The following is a 27,679-nucleotide window of genomic DNA, read 5'->3' as shown; positions in this document are numbered from 1 at the left end:
GCTCGGTGACAGGAGTGAAGAGTGAGAGCTGTCTCCAGAGAAAAGAAAAGAAAAGAAAAAAACTAAAGAAAAAGGAACCAAGACTTTAAAAAGACACAGATAGATGTTTTCCAACTGTGGGTTTACTAAGATGAAAGACTGCTTAATCCTCTTCTAAGGACGATTTGGTTATTTGTTCACTTCCTAATTGCATATATTTGCCCAAATGAGACCCAAGAAACGTCCTGTGCCGCTACCGCTCCATCTGTAACGATGCTGCTTGTCCATGAAATGACTTTTTTTCCAAACGGATGTTTGCTCATTCTTTCTTTTACTTATTGTCATTTAATACTTTTAAGGCTTGAGAATTTAGATCTTTTTCTGTCTACTTTTCATTTTTGAAGGTTTTGAGTTGAGACTTCACAGAAAACTGAATACAAAGGCACTTCTATTACTTCCTGATCAAAGCATCATCTGAAAATTAGCTACCATTAAATTTCAAATACAAATATAGAAACAAGTCAATCTAATATTATCTTTATTATCCAAAAGGAAACTAGAAAGTCCTTTACAACAGATACAAATAAGACAATTCCAAATTAAGTTCTCTACTTCTCTGAACTGCCTGGTAATTGCTCTCTTTTGGCAAAGCACCTTTCTTTATTTTGCCATTTGAGAGGCTTTCTCTTCAGAGTTATTTTTTTCCTTATTAGTTGTCCTTCCTTCTAGCTTACATGGCTTACATTCCTAGGCTGTGTCCCCCCAGTCCTTTCACAGGGTCTGTCTGTACCCCCAAGTTGTTAGCTTGGATAATTTGCAAATAATGACATGGAAAATAGACACAAAATGTAAAGATTTTATGTGATAATATTTTTATGACACTGTCCCATCCAGCTGCACATTTCCCTGCACAACTTATTCCCACATGTAATGCACAGTATTTTTCCCCAGTTCCAATGCTTTAGGAGAGATTAACCAGATTGTGTTAACAAAGAACACGTCCAAGTAGTATGCACCTGTACACACGTGTGCAAATATTTCCTCATTCTGCAATTCATTGGTGTTCTGATTCATTTAGGTGCTAAAATTTTAATTCACATAAAATATTTCTAAGTAAGCAGTTCCAAAATTTTGGTTTTGACTTGTCTTAAAATATTTCCAAGTAAGCAGTTCCAAAATTTTGATTTAGATTTTTTTTTTTAAAATTTTTTGGCCCAACTTAACTGAAAAAGAGAAGGCAGAATAGTAAATCCTCCTGAATCTATCAGCAATGGAGAGGACAGTAGGGTCTCATTTTCATTTATGCTGTCAGGTTGATTGATTAGCTTTTATTATACATGGGTTATGTGCCAAACGATGTCTTTTGATTCGGATTCAAGGAAAACAGCAGGAATCTTGAACAATGAAAGTTCTGAAAGAGTTGTTATTTCTGGCCCTTTGATAGAAGTATAGACAGACTCATAGCTAAAGAACATCAAAGTCTCAAAATCAGCTTCACATGTAGTTTACTCATTGAGTGAGACACAATATGAAGAGTCAAAGCTAGTCATGATTCAGTGGAGTTTGATAAAGTTTCTCTGTGTCCACTTAGCTAAAGCCTTCTTTCTCTGTGTCTCAGGTGCTGAGATGTCTATGCAGAAGAGTCTGAGGTTAGCCTCCTGGAGTTTCGGGGAAAAGTACACAGGCATTCCTGAACACTCTGAGAGGTGAAGAAAAGTGGCTGAGCAGACAGACGCGAGGTCTGGCATGGAGGCAGAGGATCACAGCGGAGCATGGACCTAACAGCTGGATACTGTGTGGGGATATCACTATCAGCAGAAGATGCAACAAGACCGGGCCAGTGCTCAAGGCCAGAGAGATAGGTGTGCAGGGGCCAGTGGGGCAGCGATGAGCATAGAAGACAGTCTTCTCCACTTTGATAACAAAGCAATGTGAAAGGCACCTGAGAAACTCAGATTACAACCAGGGAGAAGAAAATCAGAGATACAAGGTGGGATGCATCCTGAATTGGTAGAGTAGATACCCCAGAGTGTTCTACCAGAGTTGACAGAATTACCTTGAATAAATAAGAGGAAAGTATTTTATTACCAAGAGTCTCACGGGCTAAGTTTAAATACAGAGGAATAAAGTTATATCTTTACACAGTTGGGTGTGTGACAATGTAAAATGTCAACATTATACTTCCCAATGGACTATACCATGCAGAAGGGAGAAAGAAGTCAAAAGCCTGTTCTTTTTATTTTTTTCTGTTCCACAGTAAATAGCAGAAATTATTCCCTTTGTTAATCTAAGCATACACCAGTCTGTAGGTTCATAATGAGAAATAACTTTTTGATTTTTTTAAAGAAAATATAGAATTTATAACAGAAAACCTTTTTGGTTTGTGTTTTATTCCACCTTCTTTTAGCTAGATTTGAATGAAAGAAAAATAAAGCCATGTATTGAATAAATATGTTAACTCCACAGTATTTTTGAATATATATTTTTCATGGTATAGTTCCAACTTTCACTGGTGATATTGATATGAAGGTCAGATTTACTGAGAGGTAATGTTCAGCCTTGGAAGCATCACCAAAATGTGTATACAAGGCCTTTGTCCACTAATGAGTGTCCTTTCATGTGACTGGTTTTGTAAAGCCTTACACTGTGAATGGACCGTCAATCAACTCGCAGCTGCACTGAGGCCTTCCGATGGCTGTATCCATGGCAACGTGCCAAAAATGGCGGCGCAAATTAATCTATTTGTGTGAAATTCTCAGTGAGAGTCCACTTTCATCTTTCAGAAACTACTGTTAGGAAGTCTGATGATAATGTAAAATACTGAGCAAAAGCAAAATAGTGATGGACTATCCACAGGATCTTCTCCCTGTAAACAGTGGGACTTCTTTTCCTTTTTATCTGCAAGAGATGACAGAGCACAGTTAGGGATGTAATATTACCACCATAATGTTCTTTTTACAAAAAAGTTACGTTAATTTAATGTTCACATGTAAGCTGCTTTTTCACCTTCTCTCACAATGCTATCTAATCAGCCTGGAAAATAAGTACAATGATTTACACAGTGGTACAAAATTAAAAGTAATCTTTTATCTTGATGCTTTATTGCTAATAGTATTCGTATAGCATATAGCATGAGGGATACTTCCAGCTTTGAATCTGAAATTAATTGTTAGCTTCCTCTATTATATGAACAGAAGCAGCTAAGTCTTTGTCTCTTAGAAAAGTTCTTTAAAAATCATCGTTCTTTGTCTTAGGTCATGCATTAGTCCTACATCTACATACATTTGCTTTTCAAATGCCATATCTTAAAAAAAACATATTTTGCCTCTGTTTGGATAAATTTACTTAAAATTGCAAATTGTATTGTTAAAATTATTTAATGAAAAGGTAACTTTTCACAAACTAAACATGTAGGGTAGATACAGACTTTTATTTTAGAATTTACATTCATTAGTCGAAGATATCCAAGTGAAAGCATAAGTGATGTGCCTTATGTCTACTTGTTACTCCTGTCTTGGGGACTTGAGCTGTATTTTTATGTACAGAACAAAAGGATTATTTTGTATTGCATTGTTCTCAGTTTTTTAAAGTCATTCATCAGCTACTTTGAGAATCTAATAAAAGTCCTGGACACCTATGAGAAATACACATATGTATACTGTACAGATTTCCTTGCAGGATCAGATGATCCATGGAATACAGGTTAAGAAGATGTTGGTCACGCCAGGCGTGGTGGCTCATGCCTGTAATCCCAGCACTTTGGGAGGCTGAGGCAGGTGGATCACCTGAGGTCAGAAGTTCGAGACCAGCCTGGCTAACATGGCAGAACCCCATCTCTACTAAAAATACAAAAATTAGCCAGGCATGGTGGCGCATGCTTGTAATCCCAACTACTCAGGAGGCTAAGGCAGGCGAATCACTTAAACCAAGGAGGCGGAGGTTGCAGAGCACCGAGATCATGCCATTGTACTCCAGCCTGCGTGACAGAGCCAAGAGTCTGTCTCAAAAACAAAACAAAACTATGTTGGTCAAATTAGTGTTGAAATTTTCTCTAAAACATTGAATGGAGACTTCCAGTTTCAGTCCCAACACTTCCATACTTAAAACAAGAAAAAATTGAACAAAGGAAAATCAATGGCTTTTCTTGGCCTTAGTAGAGAACTGGATTTGCAGGGCAAATTGCTACTTTGAAAATCAGAGAAAGCAGTAAGTCTAGAGAGTCACAGCTGAGATCTATTTACACAGAGCAGAGGCAGCTAGATCCACAAGCTGGGAGGAACACTGAAATGGCATTTCTAATGAATTGCTGGAGGCCAAGAGTAGACTAACTTGGGAGTGAGAAACTCCTGGGGGCTACAGTCTGAGGAAACTCCCAAACTGTCCTAGGTTTACTTCGAGAAATTTTGTCAGCTTCTCATGATGATAATCCAAAAAAATTCCTGTTACAGTTTTGGCAGGGGAAGGGGAAGAGAAATCATTATGAAATACTCCCAGAATGTTCTGTATAAAGCAGACCTATTCTCTGGGAGAAAAAAACTTTACCTAAGTCTTATCCCAGAGAGAAGGACTTTCCTCCTACTGTTACCGTTTCTAGCTGTCGGTCTCATGTCAGTTGGGAAAACAAGGTATATCACTGGAAAAACACTTGTGAAGGTCACAGTCCAGAGATGCAGACAGATTGAGATTTAATCATAAGACTACAGAATGCTTCCCCCACAGCACACCTGACCACCCTACCAACATAATATTTGAATGAATAATAACAAGGAATTACAGTTGAAAGAGTTGGAAGACACACAGTCTCCCTAAGGAAGGGGTTTTAGAGGAGCCCAAAGCAAGAGGAGAGACAAAATCAAGGATAATAGCTGCAGCCTCTGGCACCAGAACAACAGCAAACATTAAACAAAGCCCAGCTCCCAGCCAGATGAATGTAAATCTTCACATTAAAGGCCTATTTACCTCAGTTCTTATTACCCAATGTGTCAAATTGTAAAGCATGATAAATGGAAGAAAACCCCATAATCTGAAGAAACCATGTAAGCATTAGAACCAGACTCATAGAACACAAGCGTTGGAATTGTAAGGCAAGAAAATTTATATAACTATGGTAAAGAACATTCAAGAAAAGTTAAACAATGTTTGAAGAGAAGGACTCCACTTACAACACTAGGCAGATCATTGAGTCAGAAAATAAACAAAGAAACTCTGGACTTAAACGGGACTAGACCAAATGGACCTAATAGACATTTATAGAACATACTACCAACAACTGTAAATATATATATTTTTATTTGTGCATAGAACATCCTCCAGAATTGACCATAAAGCAAGTCTCAACAAATGAGAAAAAAAACTGAAATTATATCAAGTATCTTTTTAGACCACAGTGGAATGCAATCAGAAATCAAAACCAAGAGAAACTCTTAGAATTATACAAATACATGGAAACTAAACCAACTTTCTCTGGAATAACTTTTAGGTAAACAATAACATTACCTAAGATGAATGAAAATGGAGATACAACATACCCAAACCTCTGTGAAAGCAATGCAAGGAGGAAAATTTATAGCATTAAATGCCTGCATCAAAAAGATAAGAAATATCAAATTAAAAACCTAACATCACACATAAAGGAACTAGAAATATAAGAACAAACCAAACACAAAACTAGCAGAAGAAAAGAAATAATAAAATGAGACAACTAAATAAGATTGAGACCCTTCAAAAAGTAAACAAAATTGGTAGACTTCTAGGTAGATTAACCAAGAAAATAAGAGGGAAGATTCAAATAAACACAATCAGAGATGATAAAGGTGACCTTATAACTGATATCACAGAAATACAAAAGATTATTAGAGACTGCTATGAATATCTTTATGCTCCCGAGCTAGAAAACTTAGAGGAACTGGAAAAATTCCTGGAAACATACAACCTCCCATGATTGAACCAGGAAGAAATAAAAATCCTCAACAGACCAATAATGAGTAATAAAATGAAATCAGTAATAAAAAATCTTCTAAGAACAACAACAACAACAACAACGACAACAGCAACAACAACAAAAAAGAGCCCAGGACCAGACAGATTCTTAGTTAAATTTTACCAGACATACAAAGAAGAGTTGGTAGCAATATTACTGAAATTATTCCAAAAAACTGAAGATGAGGGATTCCTCCTTAAAGCATTTTACGAAACTAGTATCACCCTGCTACCAAAATCAAACAAGAACACAACAAAAAAAGAAAACTACAGGCCAATATCCCTGATGCATATAGATGGAAAAATCCTCAATGCAATACCAACAAATCCCATCCAACAGCATATCAAAAAGATAACTGATCACTATGCAGTGGGTTTTAACCCAGGTGTGCAAAAATGGTTCAACATACACAAATCTATAAATATGATTCACCATGTTAATATAACTGAAAACAGAAACCATATGATTATCTCAATAGATGCGGAAAAAAACTGATAAAATGCAACACCCCTTCATGATAAAAAACCTCAACAAACTAGACATCGAAGGAATATACCTCTAAATGATAAGAGCCACTAGGACAAAGTTGAAAGCATTCCCTGTATGAGCTAAAACAGGACAAGCAGGTACACTCTTACCACTCTTATTCAACATAGAAGTGACAATCCTAGGAGTGAAAATCCAGAGTAATCAGGCAACAGAAAGAAATATATGGCATCCAAATTGGAAAAGAGGAAGTCAAATTATCTTTGTTTGCTGATGGCATGATTGTATACCTACAAAAACCATAAAACCACTCCAAAAGACTCCTAGACTTGATAAACAACTTCAGTAAACCTTCAGGATATAAAATCAGTGTACAAAATAAGTAGCATTTCTAAATACCAATAACAGTAAAGCTGAGAATCCAATTGGGAACTCAATCCCATTTACAATAGACACAGAAATATATCTAGGAGCACATTTACCCAATGAGGTGAATGATCTCTACGAGGAAAACTAAAAGAATCAATATAATTAAAATGTCCATATTGTCCAAAGCAATTTATGGATTCAATGCAATTCCTATTAAGTACTAACATCATTTTTCAAAGAATTAGAAGAAACAATCTTAAAACTCACATGGCGTTAAAAAAGAACATGGAATAGCCAAAGTAATCATAAGCAAAAATAACCAATCTGGGGACATCACATTACCTGACTTCAAATTATTTTACAAGGCTATAGTAACTAAAACATTATGGTACTTCGACAAAGGTAGACACATAGATCAATGGAACAGAGTAGAAAACCCAGAAATAAAACCACATTCCTACAACCAACGGATCTTCAGCAAAGTCAACAAAAATAAGCAATGCGGAAAGGACTCCCTATTCAACAAATGGTGCTGTGAAAATTGGCTAGCCATATGCAGAAGAATGAAACTGGATTCCTATCTCTCACCATATAGAAAAATTAATTCAAGATGGATTAAATATTTAAACATAAGACCTGATAATATAAAAAGTCTAGACAAAAACTTAGAAAAAAATACTTCTGGACATTGACCTAGGCAAATGATTGGTGACTAAGACCTCAAAAGTTAATGCAACAAAACAAAAACAGGCAAATAGAACTTAAACTAAGAAGCTTCTGCACACCAAAAACATAATCACCAGAGTAGGCAGACAATGAATAGAATGGGAGAAAATATTTGTAAATTATGTCTTGAACAAAGGACTAATACCTAGAATCTATAAGGAGCTCAAACAGTTCAGCAAGAAAAAAAACAACCTCATTAAAAATTGGATAAAGGCAAAAAGTCATTTCTCAAAAGAAGACATACAAAAAGCCAAAAAACAAATGAAAAAATGTTCAACATCATTCATCATCAGAGAAATGCAAATTAAAACCACAATGAGATACCATCTCACATCCATCAGAATGGCTATTATTAAGTCAAAAAAAAAAATAGACATTGGCGTGGATACAGAGAAAATAAACTGTTTATACACTGTTGGTGAGAACCTAAATTGTTTAATTTCTATGGAAAAAGGTATGCAAATTTATCAAAGAACTAAAACTCGAGCTACCATTCGACTCAGGAACCCCAAAGAAAAAAAAAAATCACACATAAAAAAGCACCTGGACTCATATGTTTATTACAGCACTATTCAAATTAGCAGTGTTATGGAACTGACCTGTGTCCATTGGATAAAGAAAATGTACTATATATACACCATGGAATACTATACAGCCATAAAAAGAATAAAATAATGTATTTTGCAGCAGCATGGATGGAGCTGGAGTCTACTATCCTAGAATATATAACTCAGGAACAGAAAATCAAATATCACATGTTCTCACCTATAAGTGGGAGCTAAACAATAGGTACACATAGAAATAAAGATAAAAATAAATGACAATAGGGACTCTAAAAAGCGAGAAGTCTCGAGGGGAGTGAAGTTTGAAAAATTATCTATTCGGTACAATGTTCATTATTTGGGTGATGGGTATACTAGAAGCCCCAAACTCACCATTATGCAACAAATGCATGTAACAAACATACTTGTGCCTCCTAAATCTAAAATAAAATAAAAAAATTAAAAAGAGAAAACACTAGAAAATGTAGAAAGTAATTGTAACATAATTGAAGAATACCTTTGATAGGCTCATCAGTAGACCAGACACAGCTGAGGAAAGAATCACTAAGATCATCTGAAGATAGATCAACAGAAACATTCCAAATGAAATACATAGGAAACAATAATGAAAAAAGTGGAAAAGAACTCAGATAAATTACCAAACTTACAATATAGATGTAATTGGAGTACTGGAAGGAGAAGAATGAAAGTAGCAGCAGAAATATTTGAAATAATAATAACCAAGAACTTTCTAAAATTAAGAGCAGGTATAAAACCACAGATCCGGGAAGCCAGAGAACACAAAGCAGAATAATAAAACACACACACAAACAACAACAAAAAGCAATGACACCAGGTATATCATGTTCAAACTGCCAAAAACAAAGAGAAAATCTTGAGAGGAGCCAGAGGGAGAAAAATCACCTTATTTATATAGAAACAATAACAAGATTTCTAGTGGAGTTACTGTCAGAAACTATGCAAGCAAGAGAACAGTGGTGAGAAATAAAGTATTGAAAGGAAAACTCACTAACTAGAATTCAATATACAGTGAAATTATCCTTCAAAACAGAAGGAGAACAAAAACCTTCTCAGACATACAAAAAACTGAGAAACTTTGCCAGACACTTTCCCTGAAAGAAATGTTAGAAAAAGTTCTTCGGGAAGAATGAACATTATATACTTGAGAAACTCAGATCCACATAAAGAAAGAAATAGAATTAGAGAAGAAATAAATGAAGATAAAATAATGTCATGTTTTAAACTCTTAATTGACTTAAAAGAAAATGTTTATATAAAGTAATTGTATTAACAATGGGTTTGTGATTGTGAATTATGGATAAGTCAAATGAATGACAGTAACATAATAGAAGACAGGAGGAAGGAAATAGAAATTCTCTGAGTGAATGGCACTACAACTGAAGCAGTAGAGTGTTACCTGAAGGTTGACTTAGATTAAAGATATATTGGAAAATGTAGGGCAACCACTCAAAACCCTTAATGAAAGAAGTATAATTGATATGACATAATTAAAATAGAATTTTATAAAATATTCAATTAAAACTACAGAAGGCAGAAGTAGAGAGGGGAAGAAAAAAATAACATAAAGAATAAGAAATAGTTGCAAATTTGGCAGATATTAAACCAGATCTTTTTATAGTCACTTTTAATGTTAGCTGTCTTAATATACAAATTAAAGTCAGAGAATATCAAAATCGAATTTGAAAAAAGGCCCAATTATATATTTTCTATAGGAAATTCAACTTAAGCATAATAACTCAGGTTATAAAAAGCAAAAAGGTGTACCTTGCTAACGCTAATCAAAAAAAGATGAAGTAGCTGTATCAGTTTAACAAAAAGACTTCAGAAGAAGGAAAATTATCAAAGGTTAAAGAGAAGAATTACATAATGATAAAATTGTTAATTTTCCAAGAAGACACAACAATCCTTAAAGCATATTCACCTAATAATAGAGTGCCAAAATACATAACGAAAAACTTACAGAACTGGAAGAAAAAGAAATAAATCCACTGCCCTAGCTGGAGGCTTCAACATTCCTCTTTCAATAATTGATAGATGGAGAAGGAAGAAAATTGATAAGGATACAGTTGACTTTAAGTGTTATCAGAATAGCATCCTCCTAATACCAAAATCAGATAAAGGTAGTACAAGAACAGAAAACTAAAGACAAATATCTGTCAACATAGATGCAAAAATCCTCAACAAAATATTATCAAATCAAGCTCAAGAATGCATGAAAATAATTTTACACCACAATTAAGTAGGATTCACTCCAGGTATGCAAGGCTGATTCAAAACTTGAAATCAATCATGTAATTCACCACATCTCTATCCTAAAAGAGACAAAGCATGTAATCATATCAACTGATATAGAAAGAGTATTTGAAGAAAAATCCAACACCCATTCGTTTTAAAATCTCACAGCAAATTAGCAATAGAGGGAAACATCATTAACTTAATAAAGATCATCCACAAGAAATCTACAGCTACTTATGGTGAGAAACTAGATGTTTTCTCCTAAAACCTGGAATAAAGGAAGGATGCCCTTTCTCACTGCTTCTATTCAACATCATACTGGCAGTCTTAGCTACAGTACTACAACAGAAATTTTAATTCGTGCAGATTGAAAAGGAAGAAACGAAATTGCTTTTATTGACAGATGGCAAAAAATATCTATGTAGAAAATTCGAACAAATCCACAAACAGAAAATTTCCTCAAACTAACAAGTAAGTATAGTGAGGTCACAGGATACAAGGTTAATATACAGAAGTCAATTGTTTTTCTATATACCTATAGCAAACAATTGGAATTTGAGATTAAAACAATGCACTTTACAATAGCACCCCCCACAAGATGGCATACTTAGATATAAATCTAGATGCATATGTAGAGTATCTATATGTGGAAAAGTATACAACTCTGATGAAATAAATTTTAGTTTGTTTATTTATTTATTTATTTATTTATTTATTTATTTATTTTGAGGCGGAGTCTCGCTCTGTCGTCCAGGCTGGAGTGCAGTGGCCGGATCTCAGCTCACTGCAAGCTCCGCCTCCCGGGTTCCCGCCATTCTCCTGCCTCAGCCTCCCGAGTAGCTGGGACCACAGGCGCCGCCACCGCACCCCGCTAGTTTTTTGTATTTTTTAGTAGAGACGGGGTTTCACTGTGTTAACCAGGATGGTCTCAATCTCCTGACCTCGTGATTCGTCCGTCTCGGCCTCCCAAAGTGCTGGGATTACAGGCTTGAGCCACCGCGCCCCGCCGTGAAATAAGTTTTAAAACATCTAAATAAATGGAAGTATTTTCCTCTTGCCTGAATCAATAGAGTCAAAATGTTAAGGCGCCAGTTCTTCTGAAATTAATGAAGAGATTCAATGCAATCCCAACCACAATAAGTTAGCTCTTTTATAGATGTTAAAACACAAATTCAAAAGTGTATATGGAAAGTCAAAAGATATAGAATAGTCAACACAATACTGAAGAAAATGAGCAAAGTTGGAAGACACACTACCCAATTTCAAGACTTACTGTAAAGCAAGAGTAATCAAGATAGTGTAGTACTGATGGAAGAATAGAGAACAGAATCTAAGAATAGTGGAACAGAATCTAAGAATAGAGAACAGAATCTAAGAATAGTGGAACAGAATCAGATGATCTCTGACCAAGGAGAAATGGCAATTTAATGGAGAAAGGATAGAATTTTCAACTAAAGCTGCTAGAAAAATTGCACGTAAATTAGTCTACCCACTGTGCAGGGCAGTTTGGGGATTTCTCAAAGAACTAAAAGTTGCATTACCATTCAACCCAGCAATTCCATAACTAGGTATGTGGCCAAGGGAAAAGAATTCATTCTACCAAAAAGACACATGCATCCGTATGTTCATCGCAGCACTATTCACAATAGCAAAGACACAGAATCAACCACGCAGGTGCCCATCGACTCTGAATTGGATACGAAAATATGGTACATAAAGGCCGGGTGTGGTGGCTCACGCTTATAATCCTAGCCAAGGCGGCCTAGGAGGCCAAGGCGGGCGGATCACAAGGTCAGGAGATCAAGACCATCCTGGCTAACACGGTGAAACCCCGTCTCTACTAAAAAATACAAAAAATTAGCCGGGAATGGTGGCGGGCACCTGTAGTCCCAGCTACTCGGGAGGCTGAGGCGGGAGAATGGCATGAACCCCAGGAACCGGAGCTTGCAGTGATCCGAGATCGCATCACTGCACTCCAGCCTGGGCCACAGAGCAAGACTCTGTCTCAAAAACAAACAAACAAACAAACAAACAAAAACAACAAAAAAAACAAAAAACAAAAAACAAAAACCTACAGTGTGAAAATGGGGGAAAAATACTATTAATTAAGCATTTAGCCTATTCTCAAAACTTTACTAAATTAAGGGCATATAAAGGAAGGCAAAATAAAAATTTCTGTCCTAATGGAATTTAAAGTCTTAGGACTGAACAGCCATATAGCAGGTGGACAATATAGTTTTGGTTTTCCCCCTATCATCTGGAGGCATGAAAACTTAATTTTTAGTGACATTTGCTTAAAGATATTAGAACCAAAAGTACTTTAATACTTCTCACTTTAAAACAAAAAGAAACAGAAATTACTTCTCAGGACCTCAGATCACCTTGCAACCACTGCCTCTTTTCTCTGTTCCCTCTTACACTGATACTGCTGAAGAGTATACTGCTGAAGAGTTGCCTACAGGTGTTGCAAATTCTTTATAACCAATTTATTCCCCAAATCTCTTTAATCTTGCTTCTGAGCCCTTAGTTGAAATTGCCGTTGTTAAATTCTAAAACTAATATTCATGTTGGTTACTCTGAAGTTAATTTCTCTGTTTTCATAGTGTTCCTCTTTATCAACGGTAAAACTTTTGACTACTCTTCCTTTTTGAAATACTCTGTTACCTCATTAGCTCCTCCTCAGCCTTCTTCCCTAGCAACTCCTCTTCTGCCTCAGATTTAATCGTCCTTACATAGTTATTAATGCATTTACCTTCTTCTCTCTTTCTTCTCTCCCTACATGATTTTATTAAGTCCACCATTTTATACTACATCCACAGCTGTTGATCTCCAAGTCTCGCTCAGGTTCCTCTTTTAGGCATCAGATTCCCATTTTTCACTCCCCACTTGACCTTTGCTTTGCAAATTTTACAAACCGTGGACAACTCATCTCAAACTGAACTTGTCTTTCACCCTAGTTTTCTCTGTTTCCAGTAAATGGCATCACTGTCTACCTATTGCCTTGTCTGGAAATGAGGAATTCATATTTCATCTAGCATTTCCTTTACTCCTGAAATTCAGTCCAGCATTAATGAAATTCTGTGTTTCTATATCCAAAATAGATCTTCACCTGCTGAATTCTCTCTCTGTCATCATCACCTTTGGTTAGTAACTATCATTCTCACCTGGATTCCTGCAACTGTTTTTCAACAAATCTTCCCCCAAACCATTGTAAGACATTCATAAGCTTTAGGCAGACTTAATTTTAGAGTCTGTAATTCCCATCATATGAACCAAACCGTATTGAAATATTTCCATATCCTATATTAAAAGCAATATTTGTGTTGTGGAATAGTCTTAAAATTTGTTTATGAAATTATTTGGTGGCAGGATTTTATTTAATATATGACCAGCTAAGTTATATATTTTATATGACCAGCTAAGTCATAGATGAGATACATATAATATATAAAAACATATATCATATTTATGATTATTTATTAGAAATTTTCATATCAATAGAATTTTTTTTATAAATGAAAAGAATCTAAATCCCAAGCATTCTTTAGCTTAATGACATATTCATGAGTTTTATATTTTAAAATATATAATTTTAGCATATTATTTTTATAGGATTCAATTAAACATTTGTTCATTTTAATGTCGTGCCATTTTCTTTTTCTATAACCTTATAAGATTAGTACTATTTTCAGATGAGGAAACCAAAACACATAACTCTCTTAAGACAGCAAAGAAGTATCAGAACCAGAATTTGAAACTAAGCAATCTGGCTCCAGAACTGAGCCATTAGTTCTGACTCTCTTCTGAATACTCTACGAATGTGAGTCTGTTGGTTTTCAGATATGTGGTCCATATCACTTGTGCATATGTATTTGTTCACTAGGCACTTCTGCCACAGTATATCAAACAGAAGACAAGAGAACTCTGCCAATGTAAAAAGCATGCCAGCTACATGATATTTCATATAACTTTTAGATAGTTAAGATTATCAACAGTGTTATAAACTAACAGCACCTCATTTTTGGAGGACAACTAAGAATTATCACATTTTCAAAAAGATGTTTTACTTTCAGTTAAAAAATAAATAAGTTTTAGGGACCTAATGTATAGCACTGCAGCTACAGTTAATACTACGGTACTGTGTTATTTACTAGAAATTTGATGAGAGCCGATTTTAAGTGTCCTCAGCTCCCTCCCCACCAGACCCTCCCATGGTAACCATGGGTGGTGAGGGATATGTTAATTAATTTGACTCTGGTAATAACTACACAATATAGGCATATAAAGTCACCTATAATATACACAGTTTTTTATGTCAATGATAACTCAATAAATATAGGAAAAAATACCAAAAAGTTCGTTTAAAAATTTTGAATCATCATAGTCTGTGTACCCCACGTGTTATTTAATAGTAACTTGCAAGAGCGATCCCTGAATGACTGTGTTTTCCCCCTCACTCTTGTTGGTATGAAGCATGGTATTTCACTCAAACAACAGATTAGAAGATGTTTGAGTGTAAATCATTCATCAGTGTCATTGCCCCATTTAGTGAAATGTGTTTTTCCCTCCTTTAATAACAAATGCTCCAGGTTTTGAGTTACTCTATTTTGCTTCAGTCATGGTAGAGAATTTTACCCTGGGATGCTTGCCAGGGACCATACTTGGTTCACGCAACATAAATGCTAGTTTTACAATTTTTGGCCCCCATAGTGATCATCTTTGGTTTTTGAGGTCAGGCGTAGCATTCTCGTAGCCTGCTATATTTGTAACATTTTAGAATCCGCTTTCAAGAAAGAATGCTCATTAGCAAGGTAGCCATGTTCCAGTAAGGTTGCTCTACAATGAATTCCTGAGAGCTGCAAAATGTGAGCAAAATGTCTTCATACTGGTAAGCAATCAGTGAGAATTAAATAGGTTTCATGTTTCCTTTGCCAGATTTAAAGCAACTGTTATGAAGATTGCTTGGTAGTAAATTCTAAAGGTTTTAAATAATGTAAACTTAAAGGTAAGAGTCCATGTCTGCCAAGCCCCTGATGATACGAAAAGGAAGGGGAAAGCGCCAGCATTCCCACGTGGTCAAAGATAAAATTGTAGTTTTTACTAGTTTTTATCCATTCTTCTATCCCTTCTTGCCCACACTACTTGCTAAGCAGATAAATTCTCTGCAAAATGTGTCCTGAGAAACTCAAACAACTCAGCTATTAAAAGGAAGTCAGTAGGGACAACAGCCACTGATACTAGACGGAGAGAGAATTCCATGACAGGTTATTTGAATTTAGAGGCACTTTTTAATCTTCATGAAAGGCAATTAGAAGAAACTGCCTCATGGTAGGAAAATGTCCAGAAATCAATCCTTTAAGTTGCATCTAAAAGTGATTTGGAAAAACTATATTGCTGGAATATGTGTTGCTGTATGTTTCATTTGGACAGTTTTCTTAAAACTCACTGAATATGGTGGGCGAGAAGTAATCTAATTTTCACTCCATAGTATGTCCAACTTTATAAATTTAGAAGCCCTTAATGAGAATTTAAAGAAATTAGAGTAAATACCTTTTGCTAGTTTGAAAATGCAATGTAATGAAATAAATTCACTTGTCTAGAAACTATAGAGTAAGAATATTTTCATGTTTACTTCATTATGATCTTATTTTTTACATTACCGGAATTTATGTAATAAACAAGTACTTGCTATTGTTTAATCAAAAAAGAAACTTTCGTAACATATCATAGAAAGTGTAGATTCAACTTAGTCGTCTCTGTTTCATAAATATCGTGTATCTATAATGATGATTAAAACATAGTATTTCATTTAATATTTTTGAGTGTCTAATATTTTCTGGTCTCTGCCTTTTAAGGAAGAGGTGTGTGAGATCTGTCCTCCCCTCTGTATAGTGACAGAAACAAATAGATGATGTTTGTGCCCGCTGATAAGTACTGCAAGAGACAGAAAGAATTACTGGATGTGTGAGCAAAGAGATACATTTTATAATTAGAGGAAATCAGGAAAAGTCTCACAGAGGACTTACATTTTGAACTTATGAGTAAGATCTTTGAAAGATAAGTAGGTGCTCAAATTATAGAAATGAAAGATAGGATTTTTTTTTTTTTTTAAAGAAATGGCCTCAGGGGGGAAAAAAAAAAAAAACTGTGGATCTTAAAACTTTATGTGCTTGGGAACCATAGTAGGAACTTTGCCGTGATAAAAGCTGCAAGTGGTTAAAGGTTGGAGCACAGAAGAATCCTAGAAGGCTAGTTGCGTGCTGACTAGGACCTGACATAGTAATATGGAAGATCCTTTTGAGTTTAGCTGTTTTTGCAGTTTGATACGTTGCTTTTTAACGTTTGAACACTGACCATCCAATAACCCACACGCAGCAGTGAAAAATACAGTTTTTAATTTCCTTCCAATCCTTTACAAATAATTATTTTTAAAAATCAGGGATTATAGGTCGGTGCAGTGGCTCACGCCTGTAATCCCAGCACTTTGGGAGGCCGAGGCGGGCGGATCACGACGTCAGGAGATCCAGACCATCCTGGCTAACATGGTGAAACCCCATCTCTTCTAAAAATACAAAAAATTAACTGGGCGTGCTGGCGGGCGCCTGTAGTCCCCGCTGAAGCTGAGGCAGGAGAATGGCGTGAACCTGGGAGGCGGAGCTTGCAGTGAGCGGAGATCGCGCCACTGCACTCCAGCCTGGGCGACACAGCGAGACTCCGTCTCAAAAAAAAAAAAAAAAAAAAAAAAGATTGTAAACTTTAGATGGCAAAAAGAGCAGGCAGATAATGAAAATGAATGAAGTAGGCCAGGTGAAATATTTAGCTTTCCTCTTGGCCTAAGAGAAAAGAGCAAGTGCGATGGTAAATGACAGCAGAGACTCCGATTAGGTCCTGAGTGGGCACTGCTGGAGGCGGTCACCGGACACCACTAGCACCGTTCACAGGAGCTGGCAGCCCCATCCATTTTACCCTACACAACTGCGGTGCCCATGCTGCCAGATACCTTGATTTTGCAAGATAAGCCAGAACTTAGGCTTTTTCTCTGCTATATCCCAATTTTTAAGTGCTAGTAAATCCTTCACATTTTTTTTTAAACACTATGTGGGCCAAGTTTATAGCATGGCCAAAGAAAACAGGCTGCGGTCCTTATCAAACCGTTGGCAGCCAGTTGACCATTGCTGTTTTACATTGTTGAGATCACACAATATACTCAGCATCCTGCTTTTTCCCATTAAGATTAAAGCACCATAGAATTGTTAGAAATTCAACATCCACTCTTTTTAGTATGAGAACTTAAAAATACACTAAAAATTCGAGGATATAGTAAAGATATATACATATATTGAACACTCATATTTAGCAATCAATCTATCTTGTTTTTGAACCTATAATTCAAAAAATAATACTTTACTGATTAAATAAAACTTGCACTTCTCTTCAATTATATTTTCAGCAGTTCCTCACTAGAAATAAATATTCTAAAGTTAATATCTTCATATTTATGTTTTAGTACTATTAATGATTTATATACATAAATAAGAGTTATTGTTTGCGGATTGCAATTTAAATAAGAGATATTATACTGTATGTTTCATTTAGCACCTTTTTTTTTTTTAAACTCAGCACTATTCTAGAGAAATTTAGCCTAATTGGTTATCAATAGGGGTAAATAAGTTTAATTTTCATAGCTATAGAAAGCAAAAATTCGTTATAGAAAGTAGCATTGTATAAATATATGTTTATTTATTTTCTGTTGATGGCTATTTAATCTCCCATTTTTTTTCACAGAAATTATGTTGTATTGAACATCTTCCTACATATTCCCTTTGGCACATATATTTAATTTCTCTACAGTGCATAGCTGAAGAAGTGTGTTTCTAGGTTCTAGGGGGCCTATGTCTTCAATTTTACTAAATGAAAATTTTAAAATTTTAATTAAGAATATTAAAAATTGGCTTCCCTAAATAGTTGTACCAATTCACACTTTGCCAGTTGTCTGTGAATTCCTTTCCCCCATTTTTTGCCAGTATTTGGTATTTTCCAAATTGGAGCATCTGTTTATATGTTTATTGGCCATTTGGGTTTCCTCTTCTATGGCATCTCTGTTTGTAGCCTTTGAAAGTTTTCTCTTTTCACTTGTATTTTTAAATTTTAATATCCACAGCTTACTGTGAAATTACTGGAAATCCTAATCAGAGCAATTAGACAAGAAAAAGAAATAAAAGGAATCCAAATCAGAAAGGAAGAAGCAAAATTATATCTATTTGCAGATGATATGATCAGATAAACAGAAAACTCTAGACTCAACAACAACAAAAAAGCCTATTAGAACTAATAAACAAAATTAGTAAATTTGCAGGATTAAAAAAAATCTACATTAAAAAATCACATTTCTTTTTTTTTTTCTTGAGATGGAGTCTCACTCTTTCACCCAGGCTGGAGTACAGTGGCATGATCTCGGCTCACTGAAACCTCCACCTCCCAGGTTCAAGCAATTCTCCTGCCTCAGTCTCCTGAGTAGCTGGGTCTACAGGCGCACACCACCATGCCCAGCTAAGTTTTGTATTTTTAGTATAGACAGGGTTTCACCATGTTGGCCAGGATGGTCTTGATTTCTTGACCAGGTGATTTGGCTGCTTTGGCTTCCCAAAGTGCTGGGATTACAGGCGTGAGTCAAGTAAGTCACATTTCCATACACAAACAATGAACTATTCAAAAAGGAAATCAAGGAAACAATATTATTCACAATAGCAAAAAAAAAAAAAAAAAATCAAATATTTAGACCAAAGAGGTATAACCAAAACCAAAGAGGTATACTGAAAATTATAAAACATTGATGAAGGATATTAAAGAAGACACAAATAAATGGAAAGACATTTCATGTTCATGGACTGGAATAATTAATACCATTAAATTGCTCATATTACCCAAAGTGATAGGCAGATTTGATGTAATCCCTATGAAAATCTCCATGGTATTCTTTACTGAAACTAGTCTTCAAATTTGTATAGGATATGGAACCACAAAAGACCTCAATTACCCAAAGCCATTTTGAGCAAGAAGAACAAAATTGGACACATCCTAGTCTCAGATTTCAAAATATATTACACAGTTACAGTATGCAAAACAGTATGCCCCGGCATAAAAACAGTTACATAGATCAAAGATAACGGAGAACCCAGGAATAAATCTACACATCTGTGGTTAACTGATTTTCAACAAGAATGCCAAAAACACATAATGTGGAAAGAGTCTCTTCGGTAAATGGTGATGGGAAAACCAGATAGCCATATGCAGAGGAATGAAATTGAATCTTATCTCATACCATATACATGCACCATACACCACTACAAAAATCAACTAAAAAGACTTAAAGACCTAAAATCATAAAATTAATGGAAGATAATATACTAAAAAGATTTTATGACACTGGTCCAGGCAATGATTTCTTTGGATATGACCCCCAAAGCACAGGAAACAAAAGCAAAAATAGACAAATAAGATCGCACCAAACTGAAAATCTTCTGCATTGCAAAGGAAATAATAAGCAGAATGAAAAGACAATCTATGGGATGGGCAAACATTTTCTTTAACAGTATATATCTGAAAAGGGACTAATATGTAAAGTATGTGAGTAACTCCTGCAACTTCATAGTAAAAAAGAAAAAAGCAACAAATAACCCAGTTAAAAAATAGGTTAAGGACCTGAATAGAGTTCTCAAAAGAAGGCAGGCAAATGGTTAACAGGTATGTGAAAAGATGCTTTTGTGTCCAGAATTTATTCCTTCCGTTGGGTTCTTGGTCTCACTGACTTCAGGAATGAAGCCTCGGACCCTCACAGTGCGTGTTACAGTTCTTAAAGATGGTGTGTCCGGAGTTTGTTCCTTCAGATGTTCAGATGTGTCTGGAGTTTATTCCTTCCAGTGGGTTCGTGGTCTCGCTGACTTCAGGAGTGAAGCCACAGACCTTTGCAGTGAGTGTTAAAGCTCTTAAAGGTAGTGCGGACCTAAAGAGTGAGCAGCAGCAAGATTTGTAAGAGCAAAAGAACAAAGCTTCTGCAGCGTGGAAGGGGACCAGAGTGGATAGCTGCTGCTAGCTCAGGTGGCCAGCCTTTATTACCTTATTTGGCCCCGCCCACATCCTGCTGATTGGTCCATTTTACAGAGTGCTGATTGGTGCATTTACAATCCTTTAGCTAGACACAGTGCCCTGATTGGTGCATTTACAATCCTTTAGATAAGTATAAAAGTTCTCCAAGTCCCCACTCAACCCAGGAAGTCCAGCTGGCTTCACCTCTCACTTTCACTGCTCACCACAAAAGTGCAAATCAATTCCACAATGAAACATCACCTCACACCTGTTAAGATGGCTGTGATCAGAAAGACAAAAGATAACATGTGTTGTCTGGGGCGTGGAGAAAAAGAAATTTGTATATGCTGTTGGTGGGAATATAAATTGATACAGCTACTATGTGAAACCATATGAAACTAAAAATGGTCCCTTCAAACTAGAACTAAAAATAGGACTACCATGGGCCCACAATCCTGCAATGCCACTTCTGAGTATTTATCCAAAGGAATTTGAAATCAGTGTCTCGAAGAAATACTTGCACTCCCACGTTCATTTCAGCACTATTCACAATAGCCAAGATATGGAAACAACCTAAATATTAATGAATGAATAGATAAAGAAACTGTAGTGCATATATACATATAATATTCCATATATCATACACATATATATATACACAGACACACACTATGGAATATTATTCAGACTTTAAAAAGAAAGAAATCCTGCTATTTGAGACAACATGGATAAACTTGGAGGACATTATGCTTAGTAAAATAAGCCAGACATAGAAAGACAAATACTGCATGATCTCACTTACATGTGGAATCTAAAAATGTCAAACTCATAGAACTGAAGAGTAGAATGGTAGCTACCAGGAGCTGGGGAAGGGGATGTGAGGAGATGTTGGTTAAGAGGTGCAAGTTTTAGATATAGAAGATAAATAATCTCTGGATATCTAATGTACAACAATGTGAATATGGTTAGCATTACATACTTGAAATTTGATAAGAGGGTAGATCTGAAGTCTCACCACACACACACATACACACACACATACACACACAGAGACACACACACACAGTAGCTAAAGGAAGTGTTAGATATGTTAATCAGTTTGATTTTGGTAATCATTTCACAATGTATATATAAATATGAAAACACCACATTGTATACCTTGAATATATATAACCTTTTAATTGTCAACTGTAATTCAATGAAGTTGGGGGAAAAAAGATGTAGCTCCTTCATTGTTTTTTTCCCCTCCTTAAATTCTCTTTTCACTTTCCTCAGGTGACAGTCTGGGGCATTTTAAAGAAATACTTTTCCATTGGAGGTCAATAAAATATGCTTGCACCTTTTCTTTGCTGGTTCTGCTCTGCTTCTCTAAGCAGTAAACTTCACAGTGATAGACACTCTGGGTGAGCTCACAGCTTTTTGAGGGGTATATTCAATTCAGGAAACTGGTAGGATTTCCTGGATTTGGGGCAGGAGACCTGGAGAAATAGATGGGAGGAAATCAGGGAGCAAAGTAACCTGGGGCATTGGCCTGGACTGAGTGCTGGACCAGGGGTTTTATTGGAGTGCATTTCTTTCTCTGCAGTGCAACTTTGTATCTGCAGTGGCTTCTTGTAAACAGAAGGCTGGGTGCATGGTTTCATTCTGAAGCCATGTAAGATTTTGATCTTGGCAGGTGACTGCAGTTTATGACAGCTTTGTCCACAGGAAAATGGCTGTTTTTACAGAGAGAACTGCAAAAACCAGACCTGCATGGAACAAAGCCGTAGTGAGGTTTTAGTTTTAAATTACCAGAGCCAGGTTTAGGTAAGCAGTGCCAGATTAGCTGTAACAAAATGTATTCTGCACATAGGATCAGGGAGGGGGCTGTGAAGAAGAAAGCATTGACTTCGTGTGGCCACAGAGTGGCTCTAGAGCCAGGCCCTGTTGTGTGTTCTCAGATTAAATATAGACAGTGGATTGCATGTGAGGGAGTAATCATCCCGAAGACAGCTTGCTTAGGCTTCAGCAATAGCACCATGAGGCACTGCAAACAGCTCATAGGGCACAGGTCTGAAAAATACTGTAACAAGAATGTGGATGTTGATACCACTGGGGTGCCAGAAACATTGGACTCAGAGGGAAACTGAAATTGAGCAATTTTTAATGCAATGCATGTGAAAGAAAGGGCCCTCAAATAAGAACTGGTGTCTGTACTTCCTCCTTTGTAAATTTCTAAACTTTTCAAGATGGCAGCAATGGCCTCCTTTGGTCTGAGAGGGAAGGCAGTAAGCATATGTAGCTTCAACCAAGAGAGACGATCAGGATAGACTGCCAAAATTTTCCTCTTGCTCAGAGTCCTCCATGTAAAGTTAAAGTTCACAGATAATGGATTCTGGGCAGCTGACATAGAATGACTGGCCTCCTGGAATAACTAAAACAGATTTTCTTCATATACCTTCCTTTATGCAGGTCCCACAGGGTGGGCTTGGCTTTAATCCTTGCCTAGAGTAAGCCTGGGATTCTGCTATGATGTTCATCAATGAAATATCGTGGGTTCTGGGAATATGATTTTTTATTTGGATACTTGTTTTTGAGTCTGAGGATTATCTCATTCTCTAAATGTTATAGGGATGAGGTAATAGCTATGATACTTACGGAGAATCATGTGAATCCCACTAACTCTGGATTCCTTACAAGTGAGCCTCAGGAGAGCCTTAGCACAGATCTAATACGATGACTTCTGAAGCCCTGAAAGAAGAGCGTTCATTCCAGTGGGAGGCTTCCCAGGATATATTTACTGAGGAAATGACAGCTTCACTGAGAACTCCTCTGGCTGAAACGGAGCAGAATGAAATTTTGGGAGAGACACATTTTGAATTTTAATTTTCTTAAACTTTTAACTTGTGAAGGAAGAAGAGGAAGAAGAAGAGGAAGAGGAGGAAGAGGAAGAAGAAGAAGAGGAAGACGAGGAAGAAGAATTAGAATTATTTCAGCCTGTTTTTTTTTTACTTTGCACTTTCTGTAACCCCTAAGAACTAATTTCATTTTTTGACTTAAATTTTTCCTCCATCTTGATTGAGCAGATTTATATTCAAATTAGAGGCATGTTCATTTTACCGCTGTCATTTGCTATATTGCAGAAGGTGACTAATTTGTTCCAGTTTACCTGGGATTGCCTTGGTTTTAAAATGGAAACCCCACATTTCAGAAACTGTCAGTCCCAGGCAAACTGAAATGATTGGTTACCCTTTCTGAAATCTTATGCTGGAAAATGTGGCTGTACATAATTTGGACATAAAAGAGGGAATGACCTTTTGGTTTGGGAAACAGATTGGATTTGAAGTGAATTTTCTGGACATACTGTTCTGACCCATTCCCAGTATCCTGTTTGGGCAAAATGTGGACTTTTTTTTTTTTTTTTTTTTTTTTTTTTTTTTTTTAATGAAACACTTCTGGAGAATATATGGATCAGTATGGTGTCAGGAAATCCACTTGCTGGGGGTGGGTGGTGGCAGTCTTAATGGGCAGCTGTTTTCAACCCATGTGGGAGAAAGCCTTGCTTCAGATTGGCCATCAGCTTAATGGCGAAGCCAAAAGGATTAAGAGAACCAAAAACTGGATCATGTTTAAGTGACAGTTCTTTTCCAATTTGGTCATTCTCTTTCACAAAGAAAGAACTGTTTGCATAGCCTTTCTCCCTGCACTCACTAACTTCTCTCTCACCCTAGATAGAAGCATTTGGAAGGAAAAAGTGCCCATAGCCGACCTGGCCCATTACCTGCATGTTTGGTTAGGGTCATGGCTGCTAGCTTAAAGAAAATGTTCAGTGCTTCTCAAAAAGTGCTCTGCTGAAGGCAGCATTAGCACTACCAGTCTTGATAAAAATCCCTACCCTGGGCCCCACCAAAAGTCTACTGAGCCAGAGTATTGGCGTAATGCCCAGAACACTGGGCAGTGTAATGAGCTGCGAATGTTTAAGGTGATTCTTCGGCTCTAGGTTGTGGAAAAGCTACTCTGTGTACCTGGGAAGTTGTAATGTTCCAGGCTTGCTGGTGACTAATGGGATAAATCGAATTCTGTGACTAATGGGATAAATCTAATTCTAATTAGTCTTAGGAAGTCCTCTTCCCTGATACCAATGTTTTACCCTTTTTAATGGAATGTAGCTAAGTTAGCGGAAAGTGATCTTTTTCAGGCCTTGCTTTTATAATATTTTGGGTGGAAGCAGAGTGGCATTTAGTCTAGGGCTAATGATTTCCTGCTACTGAGGCAAGACTCTTCTGAGTTCTCTCCTGAAAACCCTATGAATTATGAAGTTTCCACTCAGGCTCATGAGAATACGTTCTGCCTCCAGCTCTTCTGTACCCTCTGCCTCCATACCCTCCAGATATGGTTCCTTCTAATTCCATTGGATGATCTTTCCCTGGATTTAGAGAGCTTCCTCACACACACAGGATGTTACTTACTGAGCTGAATATGAAAGGCGACGCTTTGCACAACTTGGGAGTTCTGTCTGTGCAGCCTTCTCCTTTCTGGTATTCTGCCCTGAAACGCCAGCTGCCTTGGCCTCTGGGACTCCCAGCTCTGTCTTCTCAACCTGAAGAATGCTGGGCTCAGCTGGGGCTACCCTTCCTTGTACCCTGGACTGGACACTCTCAGCACAGTAAGCTGGAGAAATTAGTGTTAATTTGTTGCCAACTCTCAGAGATTTAGTGCTTGATGTCCAATGATGTGAAAACCACAATTTCATATATTTTGCCTTTTATACTTACGTCAGGCAGAAAGCTAAATTTGTTCTCTGTTCCTCTATCTTGACCTGAAATGGAAGAACTCTTCTGCCATTTTAATTATAAGGGTGGTTTCCCATTTTGTGCAGACTCAGACTTCTATTTGTAGTTTTATTTTCCCACATTAAAATTGAGATCAGTTCATTATATCCCTCCTTAACATCCTGCAGGGATTTTTATGTGAATTGCATTTAATTTCTAGATTTAGTGAGAATTAATATCTTTAATCTCATCTATGAACAAGATCAGGACTCACACTTAACCCAACTCTACAGAGCAGCATTCACATTGCGTGTGGTGGGATAACACCTGTCAGAATCAGGTAAATAGCATAGCACCAAACAAAAAGTACATCTTCATATACCACCATCTTTCATATTTTAAAAAGAATTTTTGGTCGGGTGCGGTGGCTCACGCCCATAATCCCAACACTTTGGGAGACTGAGGTGGGCAGATCACAAGGTCAAGAGAGCGAGACCATCCTGGCCAACATGGTGAAACCCCGTCTCTACTAAAAATACAAAAATTAGCTGGGCATGGTGGCACATGCCTGTAGTCCCAGCTACTAGGTCGCTGAGGCAGGAGAATTGCTTGAACCCGGGAGGCAGAGGTTGCAGTGAGCCGAGATCATACCGTTGTACTCTAGCCTGCTGACAGAGTGAGACTCTGTCTCAAAAAAAAAAAAAAAAAAGAATTTTTGTGTTTTCTTCAAAAATTGTATGCATTCTTTAAATTTAATTCATTGATCTTCTGTACTTTTTTTGTTCATCTTATTTTCTGTTTCATTATCTACAGTTGCTGGTGCAAACGATCACTATTAATTTTAGTAAAATTATCTTGTATTTATCAATCTCACTTATTGTGACCACTTTCAAGATATAAGATGGACCCTTCACTCCAAATTTGATTCAAATGCCTAGACTGATAATACCACACACACACCAAGAGGAGATGAAGTCAAGGTCTCTGGGGAGAGGAGGGCTGGCCTTATACGCAGCTCCCATAGGGATAGAGAAAGCCGGGGAAGGAGACTGGCTAGGGTTTTAAAAATTGCGTTTAGGGGGTGGGATTGGGGTGAAGGTTCGCACGCGTGGGCAGGGGCTTGCTTGGTTTTTATCTCCCACGAGCACCCAAGGAGGGAGTGCCAGGCTTTATTGTATTTCTTAATTATGCAATTTAAATAATATTATAAAGGAAATATATTAATTTAGCAATTATTACAAAAATCATATCTATAAGTGGGCACAAGGCAAAAAGGCTGGGGTTAGGCAAAACGACGAGTACACTATGTCAGGTGATGGATTTAAAAGTCTGATTTATTCACTCCACATTGTAGACATATAGCAGGGTCACATTGCAACCAATTATTTACCAATTAAGAATAATACTAAAAATGGAAGTTGTCAGCACTCAAACATCAAAAATTGCAGTTAAACTCTTTATTACATTAATTAAATCTAAAAATTTATTTGTTGAAAAACTCACGAGTGTGTGGAATTTCTTTGGTAATGACATCACTTGAAATAGGACAATTCAATCTTTTTCTGTCTAAATCAAATCACATTTCCATGTTTCCTTGCCCTCAATCATTATCCAATATATCCAATAATGTATTGTGCAATAACAGTGATAACTGGTATTTCTGATTTGATCTTGACCTTAAGGAAAAGTAATTAAAATTTTTTTCATTGAATATGGTGTCATTTCGTGATTTATTTCGCACATACTCTACAGCAAGTAAAGAAAGTTCCCTTCTGTTTCTATTTTGTTAGAATTCTTATTATAAGTGGGTACACATTTCTTTTCAGTATTTAGATGGTAACATAATTGTTCTTGTTTAGTCAATTAAAAAGTGAATTGCATTGGCAAGTTTTCTGCTACTACATCTCTTTATTTAACATAAAAATTCCTAAATTAATATATTATACTTCAAATAGTAAGTTGCATAATTCACAACTTACTTAGGATTTTGTTTTCAAATGAGATAAATTAATGTTATTTGTGTGTGTGTGTTTGTATTATCTGTATTGCTACCAAAGCCGTACTAGCCTCATGGATTGATAGAGGGATGGATTGATAGAGGGATAGATTGATAGAGAGAACTCTCTTTTTCCCTCTGTATTCTTTGTTTCCATAAGTTAAGGATTTTTTTTGTTTGTTTGTTCTCAAATGTTAGTGACAAATTACAGAACTCTCATCTGGATTTAGAGGTCTTTTTTTGAGGTATGTGTAAACAGTAGACATTTTTATTTCCGTTTCCTTAATAATTATTTTGAGTTCAACTTTTCTCTTTCTTCTTTAGATTGTTGACATTTTAAAAGTCTTTTCAGACATGCATTCTTTTTATTTGAACTTTCAAATTTATGGATGTATAGTTATGTGCAATAACTCTTTAAATGTTAAAAAACTGTTATATATGTCATTATTTATTGCATTTTCTTTTTTCTTTTATTTATCTGTCTTGC

The 27,679-nt window shown here is 36.4% G+C and overlaps 1 long non-coding RNA gene across 2 annotated transcripts in view; it reads left to right on the top strand.

The window, feature by feature from the left end:
• Positions 1-4,239, top strand: part of LOC105466633 (uncharacterized) — a 78,757-nt gene extending 74,518 nt beyond the window's left edge. For both annotated transcript variants that reach the window (XR_978335.2, XR_978336.2), the window contains one exon: positions 1,598-4,239. This is a non-coding gene — a long non-coding RNA (uncharacterized lncRNA). The remainder of the gene's footprint in view (positions 1-1,597) is intronic.
• Positions 4,240-27,679: the final 23,440 nt, after the last annotated feature.

Source organism: Macaca nemestrina, chromosome 3 (assembly GCF_043159975.1).
Source record: "Macaca nemestrina isolate mMacNem1 chromosome 3, mMacNem.hap1, whole genome shotgun sequence".
Taxonomy (NCBI): Eukaryota; Metazoa; Chordata; class Mammalia; order Primates; family Cercopithecidae; genus Macaca; species Macaca nemestrina.
Note: the sequence above shows the minus strand (reverse complement) of the source record. Positions and strands in the feature narration are given on the sequence as shown.